This window comes from Pseudophryne corroboree, unplaced genomic scaffold (assembly GCF_028390025.1).
Source record: "Pseudophryne corroboree isolate aPseCor3 unplaced genomic scaffold, aPseCor3.hap2 scaffold_972, whole genome shotgun sequence".
NCBI classification, from domain to species: domain Eukaryota; kingdom Metazoa; phylum Chordata; class Amphibia; order Anura; family Myobatrachidae; genus Pseudophryne; species Pseudophryne corroboree.
In genome coordinates, this window is record NW_026970552.1 from 121,309 (window position 1) to 132,354 (window position 11,046).

The window sequence follows — 11,046 nt, forward strand, 5'->3', positions numbered from 1 at the left end:
GCAAAGCGGATAACTCAGGTCTTGTCAGCCTGGGTGGTGAGAAACGTGGTTCCGGTATCCATCGTTAATTCAGAGGCAACTAGAGACTTGATTGAGGTACTGTGTCCCCGGTACCAAATGCCATCTAGGTTCCATTTCTCTAGGCAGGCGATACTGAAAATGTACACGCTACTCCCAGGGCAAGGCTCACCCATTGCACTCTGGGTGTGCTGCTCCTGCGATTTCCCCAAATGTGGGACACTTGACTGCATAATTTGTGTTTCCTCTGGTCGGCTCTCGTATAATTCAGATCTCTTTGTCTCAGGTCTCTCTCCAGCCTAGTTTGCTGTCTGTTTCCACTTCTCTTTTCTTGAGCCGCTCCCTTCTATGCCCTTGCGCACTATCCTGACTTCTCCCGTCTGCTTACTTTGTGCCTTCCAATGCACAATGCGAACTACAGGTAGTTCTGCAGGGCCCACACCCTTTTAGTTGCCTTACAGAGCAGCTCTGGAGCTGTTACAGTGCCCAGCTGCTGCAAGAAATCAGCTGGAATGCTTTAGGGGCTGGGGCATTGCCAACATGAGCCCCACACCGAAGGAGGGTGGGGGTGTTTAATGCGAACTAAGGGTCATCCAAGCGCCGCAAAAGGCCGCCATGCCCTGCATACCCCTTTTCTCTTTTCATATGCAGATGAGGGTTCCAGCCAACTTTGGCCCACTGCTTGGATGACATCACTGTATGCAAATCCGTCTGCTGCAGACCTTCCCCCAGGAATGCTTGTACTAGTTGTTGCATTTGGTTTGTTGTTTGGGGGTGCTTCAGTATTAGGCAGCCTTCTGCCCTCCCATGTTCATTTGAAAATATGTGTTCTCCCTGCAGTTGTTGTCCCCAGATGAGAGTTCCCTTGTGCTGCCTCAGTTGAATCTCCTTTACTTGACAGATATATGCCTGAGCAGCGGCCCTCCCTAGCCCTATCCCAAATCATACTTATTTTGCATAGGAGATACCATGGTCATGAAGATTGTTCTCCCAGGGTGAGGTTCATTCATTGCATTCTGGGTATGCTGACCCCTGTGATTTCCCCAAATGTGGGAAACTCGACTGCATTAATTGTGGTAGTGGGGGACTGTGTTTGTGCTTTCCTCTGCTCAGCTCTGGTAAAAGTCAGATTTCTTTGTCTCAGATCTTCCTCTAGCCTTGTTCTTCTTTCGAGAGTTCCCTTGTGCTGCCTCAGTTGGATCTCCTTCACTTGACAGGGGGGTGCCCGAGCAGCGACCCTCCCCAGCTCTAGCCCAACTCCTACTTACCTGCCAGGTGAGACACTATGATCAGGAAGGTGCTTCTCCCAGGGCAAGGCTCACCCATTGCACTCTGGGTGTGCTGCTCCTGCGATTTCCCCAAATGTGGGACACTTGACTACATAATTTGTGTTTCCTCTGGTCGGCTCTCGTATAATTCAGATCTCTTTGTCTCAGGTCTCTCTCCAGCCTAGTTTGCTGTCTGTTTCCACTTCTCTTTTCTTGAGCCGCTCCCTTCTATGCCCTTGCGCACTATCCTGACTTCTCCCGTCTGCTTACTTTGTGCCTTCCAACGCACAATGCGAACTACAGGTAGTGCTGCAGGGCCCACACCCTTTTACTTGCCTTACAGAGCAGCTCTGGAGCTTTTACAGTGCCCAGCTGCTGCAAGAAATCAGCTTGAATGCTTCAGGTGCTGGGGCATAGCCAACATGAGCCCCACACCGAAGGAGGGTGGAGGTGTTTAATGCGAATTAGGGGTCATCCAAGGGCCGCAAAAGGCCGCCATGCCCTGCACATCCCTTTTTTCTTTTCATATGCAGACGAGGGTTGAAGCCAACTTTGACCCACTGCTTGGATGACATCACCATATGCAAATCCATCTGCTGCAGGCCTTCCCCCAGGAATGCTTGCACTAGTTGTTGCATTTGGTTTGTTGTTTGGGGGTGCTTCAGTATTAGGCAGCCTTCTGCCCTCCCATGTTCATCTGAAAATATGTGTTCTCCCTGCAGTTGTTGTCCCCAGATGAGAGTTCCCTTGTGCTGCCTCAGTTGAATCGCCTTTACTTGACAGAGATGTGCCTGAGCAGCGGCCCTCCCCAGCCCTATCCCAAATCATACTTATTTTGCATAGGAGATATCATGGTCATGAAGATTGTTCTCCCAGGGTGAGGTTCATTCATTGCATTCTGGGTATGATGACCCCTGTGATTTCCCCAAATGTGGGAAACTCGACTGCATTATTTGTGGTAGTGGGGGACTGTGTTTGTGCTTTCCTCTGGTCAGCTCTGGTAAAAGTCAGATTTCTTTGTCTCAGATCTTCCTCTAGCCTTGTTCTTCTTTCGAGAGTTCCCTTGTGCTGCCTCAGTTGGATCTCCTTCACTTGACAAGGGGGTGCCCGAGCAGCGACCCTCCCCAGCTCTAGCCCAACTCCTACTTACCTGCCAGGTGAGATACTATGATCATGTAGGTGCTTCTCCCAGGGCAAGCCTCACCCATTGCACTCTGGGTGTGCTGCCCCTTTGATTTCCCCAAATGTGGGAAACTTGACTGCATAATTTGTGTTTCCCCTTGTCGGCTCTCGTATAATTCAGATCTCTTTGTCTCAGGTCTCTCTCCAGCCTAGTTTGCTGTCTGTTTCCACTTCTCTTTTCTTGAGCCGCTCCCTTCTATGCCCTTGCGCACTATCCTGACTTCTCCCGTCTGCTTACTTTGTGCCTTCCAATGCACAATGCAAACTACAGGTAGTGCTGCAGGGCCCACACCCTTTTACTTGCCTTACAGAGCAGCTCTGGAGCTGTTACAGTGCCCAGCTGCTGCAAGAAATCAGCTTGAATGCTTCAGGGGCTGGGGCATAGCCAACATGAGCCCCACACCGAAGGAGGGTGGAGGTGTTTAATGCGAACTAGGGGTCATCCAAGCTCCGCAAAAGGCCGCCATGCCCTGCACGCCCCTTTTCTCTTTTCATATGCAGACGAGGGTTGAAGCCAACTTTGACCCACTGCTTGGTTGGCATTGCCATATGCAAATCAATCTGCTGCAGGCCTTCCCCCAGGAATACTTGCACTAGTTGTTGCATTTGGTTTGTTGTTTGGGGGTGCTTCAGTATTAGGCAGCCTTCTGCCCTCCCATGTTCATCTGAAAATATGTGTTCTCCCTGCAGTTGTTGTCCCCAGATGAGAGTTCCCTTGTGCTGCCTCAGTTGAATCTCCTTTACTTGACAGAGATGTGCCTGAGCAGCGGCCCTCCCCAGCCCTATCCCAAATCATACTTATTTTGCATAGGAGATACCATGGTCATGAAGATTGTTCTCCCAGGGTGAGGTTCATTCATTGCATTCTGGGTATGCTGACCCCTGTGATTTCCCCAAATGTGGGAAACTCGACTGCATTATTTGTGGTAGTGGGGGACTGTGTTTGTGCTTTCCTCTGGTCAGCTCTGGTAAAAGTCAGATTTCTTTGTCTCAGATCTTCCTCTAGCCTTGTTCTTCTTTCGAGAGTTCCCTTGTGCTGCCTCAGTTGGATCTCCTTCACTTGACAGGGGGGTGCACGAGCAGCGACCCTCCCCAGCTCTAGCCCAACTCCTATTTACCTGCCAGGTGAGATACTATGATCAGGAAGGTGCTTCTCCCAGGGCAAGGCTCACCCATTGCACTCTGGGTGTGCTGCTCCTGCGATTTCCCCAAATGTGGGACACTTGACTGCATAATTTGTGTTTCCTCTGGTCGGCTCTCATATAATTCAGATCTCTTTGTCTCAGGTCTTTCTACAGCCTAGTTTGCTGTCTGTTTCCACTTCTCTTTTCTTGAGCCGCTCCCTTCTATGCCCTTGCGCACTATCCTGACCTCTCCCGTCTGCTTACTTTGTGCCTTCCAACGCACAATGCATACTACAGGTAGTGCTGCAGGGCCCACACCCTTTTACATGCTTTACAGAGCAACTCTGGAGCTGTTACAGTGCCCAGCTGCTGCAAGAAATCATCTTGAATGCTTCAGGGGCTGGGGCATAGCCAACATGAGCCCCACACCGAAGGAGGGTTCATCCAAGCGCCACAAAAGGACGCCATGCCATGCACATCCCTTTTTTCTTTTCATATGCAGACGAGGGTTGAAGCCAACTTTGACCCACTGCTTGGATGACATCACCATATGCAAATCCATCTGCTGCAGGCCTTCCCCCAGGAATGCTTGCACTAGTTGTTGCATTTGGTTTGTTGTTTGGGGGTGCTTCAGTATTAGGCAGCCTTCTGCCCTCCCATGTTCATCTGAAAATATGTGTTCTCCCTGCAGTTGTTGTCCCCAGATGAGAGTTCCCTTGTGCTGCCTCAGTTGAATCTCCTTTACTTGACAGAGATGTGCCTGAGCAGTGGCCCTCCCCAGCCCTATCCCAAATCATACTTATTTTGCATAGGAGATACCATGGTCATGAAGATTGTTCTCCCAGGGTGAGGTTCATTCATTGCATTCTGGGTATGCTGACCCCTGTGATTTCCCCAAATGTGGGAAACTCGACTGCATTATTTGTGGTAGTGGGGGACTGTGTTTGTGCTTTCTTCTGGTCAACTCTGGTAATAATCAGATTTCTTTGTCTCAGATCTTCCTCTAGCCTTGTTCCTCTTTCGAGAGTTCCCTTGTGCTGCCTCAGTTGGATCTCCTTCACTTGACAGGGGGGTACCTGAGCAGCGACCCTCCCCAGCTCTAGCCCAACTCCTACTTACCTGCCAGGTGAGATACTATGATCATGTAGGTGCTTCTCCCAGGGCAAGGCTCACCCATTGCACTCTGGGTGTGCTGCCCCTGTGATTTCCCCAAATGTGGGAAACTTGACTGCATAATTTGTGTTTCCCCTGGTCGTCTCTCGTATAATTCAGATCTCTTTGTCTCAGGTCTCTCTCCAGCCTAGTTTGCTGTCTGTTTCCACTTCTCTTTTCTTGAGCCGCTTCCTTCTATGCCCTTGCGCACTATCCTGACTTCTCCCGTCTGCTTACTTTGTGCCTTCCAATGCACAATGCAAACTACAGGTAGTGCTGCAGGGCCCACACCCTTTTACTTGCCTTACAGAGCAGCTCTGGAGCTGTTACAGTGCCCAGCTGCTGCAAGAAATCAGCTTGAATGCTTCAGGGGCTGGGGCATAGCCAACATGAGCCCCACACCGAAGGAGGGTGGAGGTGTTTAATGCGAACTAGGGGTCATCCAAGCGCCGCAAAAGGCCGCCATGCCCTGCACGCCCCTTTTCTCTTTTCATATGCAGATGAGGGTTGAAGCCAACTTTGACCCACTGCTTGGATGGCATTACCATATGCAAATCAATCTGCTGCAGGCCTTCCCCCAGGAATGCTTGCACTAGTTGTTGCATTTGGTTTGTTGTTTGGGGGTGCTTCAGTATTAGGCAGCCTTCTGCCCTCCCATGTTCATCTGAAAATATGTGTTCTCCCTGCAGTTGTTGTCCCCAGATGAGAGTTCCCTTGTGCTGCCTCAGTTGAATCTCCTTTACTTGACAGAGATGTGCCTGAGCAGCGGCCCTCCCCAGCCCTATCCCAAATCATTCTTATTTTGCATAGGAGATACCATGGTCATGAAGATTGTTCTCCCAGGGTGAGGTTCATTCATTGCATTCTGGGTATGCTGACCCCTGTGATTTCCCCAAATGTGGGAAACTCGACTGCATTATTTGTGGTAGTGGGGGACTGTGTTTGTGCTTTCCTCTGGTCAGCTCTGGTAAAAGTCAGATTTCTTTGTCTCAGATCTTCCTCTAGCCTTGTTCTTCTTTCGAGAGTTCCCTTGTGCTGCCTCAGTTGGATCTCCTTCACTTGACAGGGGGGTGCACGAGCAGCGACCCTCCCTAGCTCTAGCCCAACTCCTATTTACCTGCCAGGTGAGATACTATGATCAGGAAGGTGCTTCTCCCAGGGCAAGGCTCACCCATTGCACTCTGGGTGTGCTGCTCCTGCGATTTCCCCAAATGTGGGACACTTGACTGCATAATTTGTGTTTCCTCTGGTCGGCTCTCATATAATTCAGATCTCTTTGTCTCAGGTCTTTCTCCAGCCTAGTTTGCTGTCTGTTTCCACTTCTCTTTTCTTGAGCCGCTCCCTTCTATGCCCTTGCGCACTATCCTGACTTCTCCCGTCTGCTTACTTTGTGCCTTCCAATGCACAATGCAAACTACAGGTAGTGCTGCAGGGCCCACACCCTTTTACTTGCCTTACAGAGCAGCTCTGGAGCTGTTACAGTGCCCAGCTGCTGCAAGAAATCAGCTTGAATGCTTCAGGGGCTGGGGCATAGCCAACATGAGCCCCACACCGAAGGAGGGTGGAGGTGTTTAATGCGAGTTAGGGGTCATCCAAGCGCCACAAAAGGACGCCATGCCCTGCACGCCCCTTTTCTCTTTTCATATGCAGACGAGGGTTGAAGCCAACTTTGACCCACTGCTTGGATGGCATTACCATATGCTAATCAATCTGCTGCAGGCCTTCCCCCAGGAATGCTTGCACTAGTTGTTGCATTTGGTTTGTTGTTTGGGGGTGCTTCAGTATTAGGCAGCCTTCTGCCCTCCCATGTTCATCTGAAAATATGTGTTCTCCCTGCAGTTGTTGTCCCCAGATGAGAGTTCCCTTGTGCTGCCTCAGTTGAATCTCCTTTACTTGACAGAGATGTGCCTGAGCAGCGGCCCTCCCCAGCCCTATCCCAAATCATACTTATTTTGCATAGGAGATACCATGGTCATGAAGATTGTTCTCCCAGGGTGAGGTTCATTCATTGCATTCTGGGTATGCTGACCCCTGTGATTTCCCCAAATGTGGGAAACTCGACTGCATTATTTGTGGTAGTGGGGGACTGTGTTTGTGCTTTCCTCTGCTCAGCTCTGGTAAAAGTCAGATTTCGTTGTCTCAGATCTTCCTCTAGCCTTGTTCTTCTTTCGAGAGTTCCCTTGTGCTGCCTCAGTTGGATCTCCTTCACTTGACAGGGGGGTGCACGAGCAGCGACCCTCCCCAGCTCTAGCCCAACTCCTACTTACCTGCCAGGTGAGATACTATGATCAGGAAGGTGCTTCTCCCAGGGCAAGGCTCACCCATTGCACTCTGGGTGTGCTGCTCCTGCGATTTCCCCAAATGTGGGAATCTTGACTGCATAATTTGTGTTTCCTCTGGTCGGCTCTCGTATAATTCAGATCTCTTTGTCTCAGGTCTTTCTCCAGCCTAGTTTGCTGTCTGTTTCCACTTCTCTTTTCTTGAGCCGCTCCCTTCTATGCCCTTGCGCACTATCCTGACCTCTCCCGTCTGCTTACTTTGTGCCTTCCAACGCACAATGCATACTACAGGTAGTGCTGCAGGGCCCACACCCTTTTACATGCTTTACAGAACAGCTCTGGAGCTGTTACAGTGCCCAGCTGCTGCAAGAAATCATCTTGAATGCTTCAGGGGCTGGGGCATAGCCAACATGAGCCCCACACCGAAGGAGGGTGGAGATGTTTAATGTAAATTAGGGGTCATCCAAGCGCCACAAAAGGACGCCATGCCCTGCACATCCCTTTTTTCTTTTCATATGCAGACGAGGGTTGAAGCCAACTTTGACCCACTGCTTGGATGACATCACCATATGCAAATCCATCTGCTGCAGGCCTTCCCCCAGGAATGCTTGCATTAGTTGTTGCATTTGGTTTGTTGTTTGGGGGTGCTTCAGTATTAGGCAGCCTTCTGCCCTCCCATGTTCATCTGAAAATATGTGTTCTCCCTGCAGTTGTTGTCCCCAGATGAGAGTTCCCTTGTGCTGCCTCAGTTGAATCGCCTTTACTTGACAGAGATGTGCCTGAGCAGCGGCCCTCCCCAGCCCTATCCCAAATCATACTTATTTTGCATAGGAGATACCATGGTCATGAAGATTGTTCTCCCAGGGTGAGGTTCATTCATTGCATTCTGGGTATGATGACCCCTGTGATTTCCCCAAATGTGGGAAACTTGACTGCATTATTTGTGGTAGTGGGGGACTGTGTTTGTGCTTTCCTCTGGTCAGCTCTGGTAAAAGTCAGATTTCTTTGTCTCAGATCTTCCTCTAGCCTTGTTCTTCTTTCGAGAGTTCCCTTGTGCTGCCTCAGTTGGATCTCCTTCACTTGACAGGGGGGTGCCCGAGCAGCGACCCTCCCCAGCTCTAGCCCAACTCCTACTTACCTGCCAGGTGAGATACTATGATCATGTAGGTGCTTCTCCCAGGGCAAGGCTCACCCATTGCACTCTGGGTGTGCTGCCCCTGTGATTTCCCCAAATGTGGGAAACTTGACTGCATAATTTGTGTTTCCCCTGGTCGGCTCTCGTATAATTCAGATCTCTTTGTCTCAGGTCTCTCTCCAGCCTAGTTTGCTGTCTGTTTCCACTTCTCTTTTCTTGAGCCGCTCCCTTCTATGCCCTTGCGCACTATCCTGACTTCTCCCGTCTGCTTACTTTGTGCCTTCCAACGCACAATGCGAACTACTGGTAGTGCTGCAGGGCCCACACCCTTTTACTTGCCTTACAGAGCAGCTCTGGAGCTGTTACAGTGCCCAGCTGCTGCAAGAAATCAGCTTGAATGCTTCAGGGGCTGGGGCATAGCCAACATGAGCCCCACACCGAAGGAGGGTGGAGGTGTTTAATGCGAACTAGGGGTCATCCAAGCGCCGCAAAAGGCCGCCATGCCCTGCACGCCCCTTTTCTCTTTTCATATGCAGATGAGGGTTGAAGCCAACTTTGACCCACTGCTTGGATGACATCACCATATGCAAATCCATCTGCTGTAGGCCTTCCCCCAGGAATGCTTGTACTAGTTGTTGCATTTTGGTTTGTTGTTTGGGGGTGCTTCAGTATTAGGCAGCCTTCTGCCCTCCCATGTTCATCTGAAAATATGTGTTCTCCCAGCAGTTGTTGTCCCCAGATGAGAGTTCCCTTGTGCTGCCTCAGTTGAATCTCCTTTACTTGACAGAGATGTGCCTGAGCAGCGGCCCTCCCCAGCTCTATCCCAAATCATACTTATTTTGCATAGGAGATACCATGGTCATGAAGATTGTTCTCCCAGGGTGAGGTTCATTCATTGCATTCTGGGTATGCTGACTCCTATGATTTCCCCAAATGTGGGAAACTCGACTGCATTATTTGTGGTAGTGGGGGACTGTGTTTGTGCTTTCCTCTGGTCAGCTCTGGTAAAAGTCAGATTTCTTTGTCTCAGATATTCCTCTAGCCTTGTTCTTCTTTCGAGAGTTTCCTTGTGCTGCCTCAGTTGGATCTCCTTCACTTGACAGGGGGGTGCCCGAGCAGCGATCCTCCCCAGCTCAAGCCCAACTCCTACTTACCTGCCAGGTGAGATACTATGATCATGAAGGTGCTTCTCCCAGGGCAAGGCTCACCCATTGCACTCTGGGTGTGCTGCTCCTGCGATTTCCCCAAATGTGGGAAACTTGACTGCATAATTTGTGTTTCCCCTGGTCAGCTCTCGTCAGATCTCTTTGTCTCAGGTCTCTCTCCAGCCTAGTTTGCTGTCTGTTTCAACTTCTCTTTTCTTGAGCCGCTCCCTTCTATGCCCTTGCGCACTATCTTGACTTCTCCCATCTGCTTACTTTGTGCCTTCCAACGCACAATGCGAACTACAGGTAGTGCTGCAGGGCCCACACCCTTTTACTTGCCTTACAGAGCAGCTCTGGAGCTATTACAGTGCCCAGCTGCTGCAAGTAATCAGCTTGAATGCTTCAGGGGCTGGGGCATAGCCAACATGAGCCCCACACCGAAGTAGGGTGGAGGTGTTTAATGCGAACTAGGGGTCATGCAAGCGCCGCAAAAGGCCGCCATGCCCTGCACGCCCCTTTTCTCTTTTCATATGCAGACGAGGGTTGAAGCCAACTTTGACCCACTGCTTGGATGACATCACCATATGCAAATCCATCTGCTGCAGGCCTTCCCCCAGGAATGCTTGTACTAGTTGTTGCATTTGGTTTGTTGTTTGGGGGTGCTTCAGTATTAGGCAGCCTTCTGCCCTCCCATGTTCATCTGAAAATATGTGTTCTCCCTGCAGTTGTTGTCCCCAGATGAGAGTTCCCTTGTGCTGCCTCAGTTGAATCTCCTTTACTTGACAGAGATGTGCCTGAGCAGCGGCCCTCCCCAGCCCTATCCCAAATCATACTTATTTTGCATAGGAGATACCATGGTCATGAAGATTGTTCTCCCAGGGTGAGGTTCATTCATTGCATTCTGGGTATGCTGACCACTGTGATTTCCCCAAATGTGGGAAACTCGACTGCATTATTTGTGGTAGTGGGGGACTGTGTTTGTGCTTTCCTCTGGTCAGCTCTGGTAAAAGACAGATTTCTGTGTCTCAGATCTTCCTCTAGCCTTGTTCTTCTTTCGAGAGTTCTCTTGTGCTGCCTCAGTTGGATCTCCTTCACTTGACAGGGGGGTGCCCGAGCAGCGACCCTCCTCAGCTCTTGCCCAACTCCTACTTACCTGCCAGGTGAGATACTATGATCATGAAGGTGCTTCTCCCAGGGCAAGGCTCACCCATTGCACTCTGTGTGTGCTGCTCCAGCGATTTCCCCAAATGTGGGAAACTCGACTGCATAATTTGTGTTTCCCCTGGTCGGCTCTCGTATAATTCAGATCTCTTTGTCTCAGGTCTCTCTCCAGCCTAGTTTGCTGTCTGTTTCCACTTCTCTTTTCTTGAGCCGCTCCCTTCTATGCCCTTGCGCACTATCCTGACTTCTCCCGTCTGCTTACTTTGTGCCTTCCAACGCACAATGCGAACTACAGGTAGTGCTGCAGGGCCCACACCCTTTTAGTTGCCTTACAGAGCAGCTCTGGAGCTGTTACAGTGCCCAGCTGCTGCAAGAAATCAGCTTGAATGTACTTCGTTGATTGATGGAAGAAACATCTTACAAAAACTCTCCAGATTATTGACTTTTTAAAGTTTTTCTAGGAAACGTTCTAGATGAATGCTTATTAGCGTTTGTCAGAATGTACGTTTGCAAAGTGTCTCTGTGGCGCAATCAGTTAGCGTGTTCGGTTATTATCCAAAAGGTTGGTGGTTCAATCCCACC

General features: G+C 50.2%; 17 non-coding genes and 1 pseudogene across 17 annotated transcripts; all 18 read left to right on the forward strand.

The window, feature by feature from the left end:
* The first annotated feature begins 962 nt into the window (after window positions 1-962).
* LOC135048475 (U1 spliceosomal RNA) lies at window positions 963-1,126 on the forward strand. The gene has a single exon (XR_010240338.1). It is a non-coding gene; the product is annotated as a U1 spliceosomal RNA (small nuclear RNA).
* A 152-nt stretch (window positions 1,127-1,278) lies between these two features.
* LOC135048472 (U1 spliceosomal RNA) lies at window positions 1,279-1,441 on the forward strand. Its single transcript, XR_010240336.1, has one exon. It is a non-coding gene; the product is annotated as a U1 spliceosomal RNA (small nuclear RNA).
* Window positions 1,442-2,112: 671 nt separating this feature from the next.
* On the forward strand, window positions 2,113-2,276 carry LOC135048462 (U1 spliceosomal RNA). Its single transcript, XR_010240326.1, has one exon. It is a non-coding gene; the product is annotated as a U1 spliceosomal RNA (small nuclear RNA).
* A 152-nt stretch (window positions 2,277-2,428) lies between these two features.
* Window positions 2,429-2,564, forward strand: LOC135048473 (U1 spliceosomal RNA; annotated as a pseudogene).
* Window positions 2,565-3,262: 698 nt separating this feature from the next.
* LOC135048459 (U1 spliceosomal RNA) lies at window positions 3,263-3,426 on the forward strand. The gene has a single exon (XR_010240323.1). It is a non-coding gene; the product is annotated as a U1 spliceosomal RNA (small nuclear RNA).
* A 152-nt stretch (window positions 3,427-3,578) lies between these two features.
* On the forward strand, window positions 3,579-3,741 carry LOC135048467 (U1 spliceosomal RNA). Its single transcript, XR_010240331.1, has one exon. It is a non-coding gene; the product is annotated as a U1 spliceosomal RNA (small nuclear RNA).
* A 646-nt stretch (window positions 3,742-4,387) lies between these two features.
* LOC135048474 (U1 spliceosomal RNA) lies at window positions 4,388-4,551 on the forward strand. Its single transcript, XR_010240337.1, has one exon. It is a non-coding gene; the product is annotated as a U1 spliceosomal RNA (small nuclear RNA).
* A 152-nt stretch (window positions 4,552-4,703) lies between these two features.
* LOC135048471 (U1 spliceosomal RNA) lies at window positions 4,704-4,866 on the forward strand. The gene has a single exon (XR_010240335.1). It is a non-coding gene; the product is annotated as a U1 spliceosomal RNA (small nuclear RNA).
* A 671-nt stretch (window positions 4,867-5,537) lies between these two features.
* LOC135048476 (U1 spliceosomal RNA) lies at window positions 5,538-5,701 on the forward strand. Its single transcript, XR_010240339.1, has one exon. It is a non-coding gene; the product is annotated as a U1 spliceosomal RNA (small nuclear RNA).
* Window positions 5,702-5,853: 152 nt separating this feature from the next.
* Window positions 5,854-6,016, forward strand: LOC135048468 (U1 spliceosomal RNA). Its single transcript, XR_010240332.1, has one exon. It is a non-coding gene; the product is annotated as a U1 spliceosomal RNA (small nuclear RNA).
* Window positions 6,017-6,687: 671 nt separating this feature from the next.
* On the forward strand, window positions 6,688-6,851 carry LOC135048470 (U1 spliceosomal RNA). Its single transcript, XR_010240334.1, has one exon. It is a non-coding gene; the product is annotated as a U1 spliceosomal RNA (small nuclear RNA).
* A 152-nt stretch (window positions 6,852-7,003) lies between these two features.
* Window positions 7,004-7,166, forward strand: LOC135048465 (U1 spliceosomal RNA). The gene has a single exon (XR_010240329.1). It is a non-coding gene; the product is annotated as a U1 spliceosomal RNA (small nuclear RNA).
* A 671-nt stretch (window positions 7,167-7,837) lies between these two features.
* On the forward strand, window positions 7,838-8,001 carry LOC135048463 (U1 spliceosomal RNA). The gene has a single exon (XR_010240327.1). It is a non-coding gene; the product is annotated as a U1 spliceosomal RNA (small nuclear RNA).
* A 152-nt stretch (window positions 8,002-8,153) lies between these two features.
* On the forward strand, window positions 8,154-8,316 carry LOC135048469 (U1 spliceosomal RNA). The gene has a single exon (XR_010240333.1). It is a non-coding gene; the product is annotated as a U1 spliceosomal RNA (small nuclear RNA).
* A 672-nt stretch (window positions 8,317-8,988) lies between these two features.
* Window positions 8,989-9,152, forward strand: LOC135048460 (U1 spliceosomal RNA). Its single transcript, XR_010240324.1, has one exon. It is a non-coding gene; the product is annotated as a U1 spliceosomal RNA (small nuclear RNA).
* Window positions 9,153-9,304: 152 nt separating this feature from the next.
* Window positions 9,305-9,461, forward strand: LOC135048464 (U1 spliceosomal RNA). The gene has a single exon (XR_010240328.1). It is a non-coding gene; the product is annotated as a U1 spliceosomal RNA (small nuclear RNA).
* Window positions 9,462-10,132: 671 nt separating this feature from the next.
* LOC135048461 (U1 spliceosomal RNA) lies at window positions 10,133-10,296 on the forward strand. The gene has a single exon (XR_010240325.1). It is a non-coding gene; the product is annotated as a U1 spliceosomal RNA (small nuclear RNA).
* Window positions 10,297-10,448: 152 nt separating this feature from the next.
* LOC135048466 (U1 spliceosomal RNA) lies at window positions 10,449-10,611 on the forward strand. The gene has a single exon (XR_010240330.1). It is a non-coding gene; the product is annotated as a U1 spliceosomal RNA (small nuclear RNA).
* Window positions 10,612-11,046: the final 435 nt, after the last annotated feature.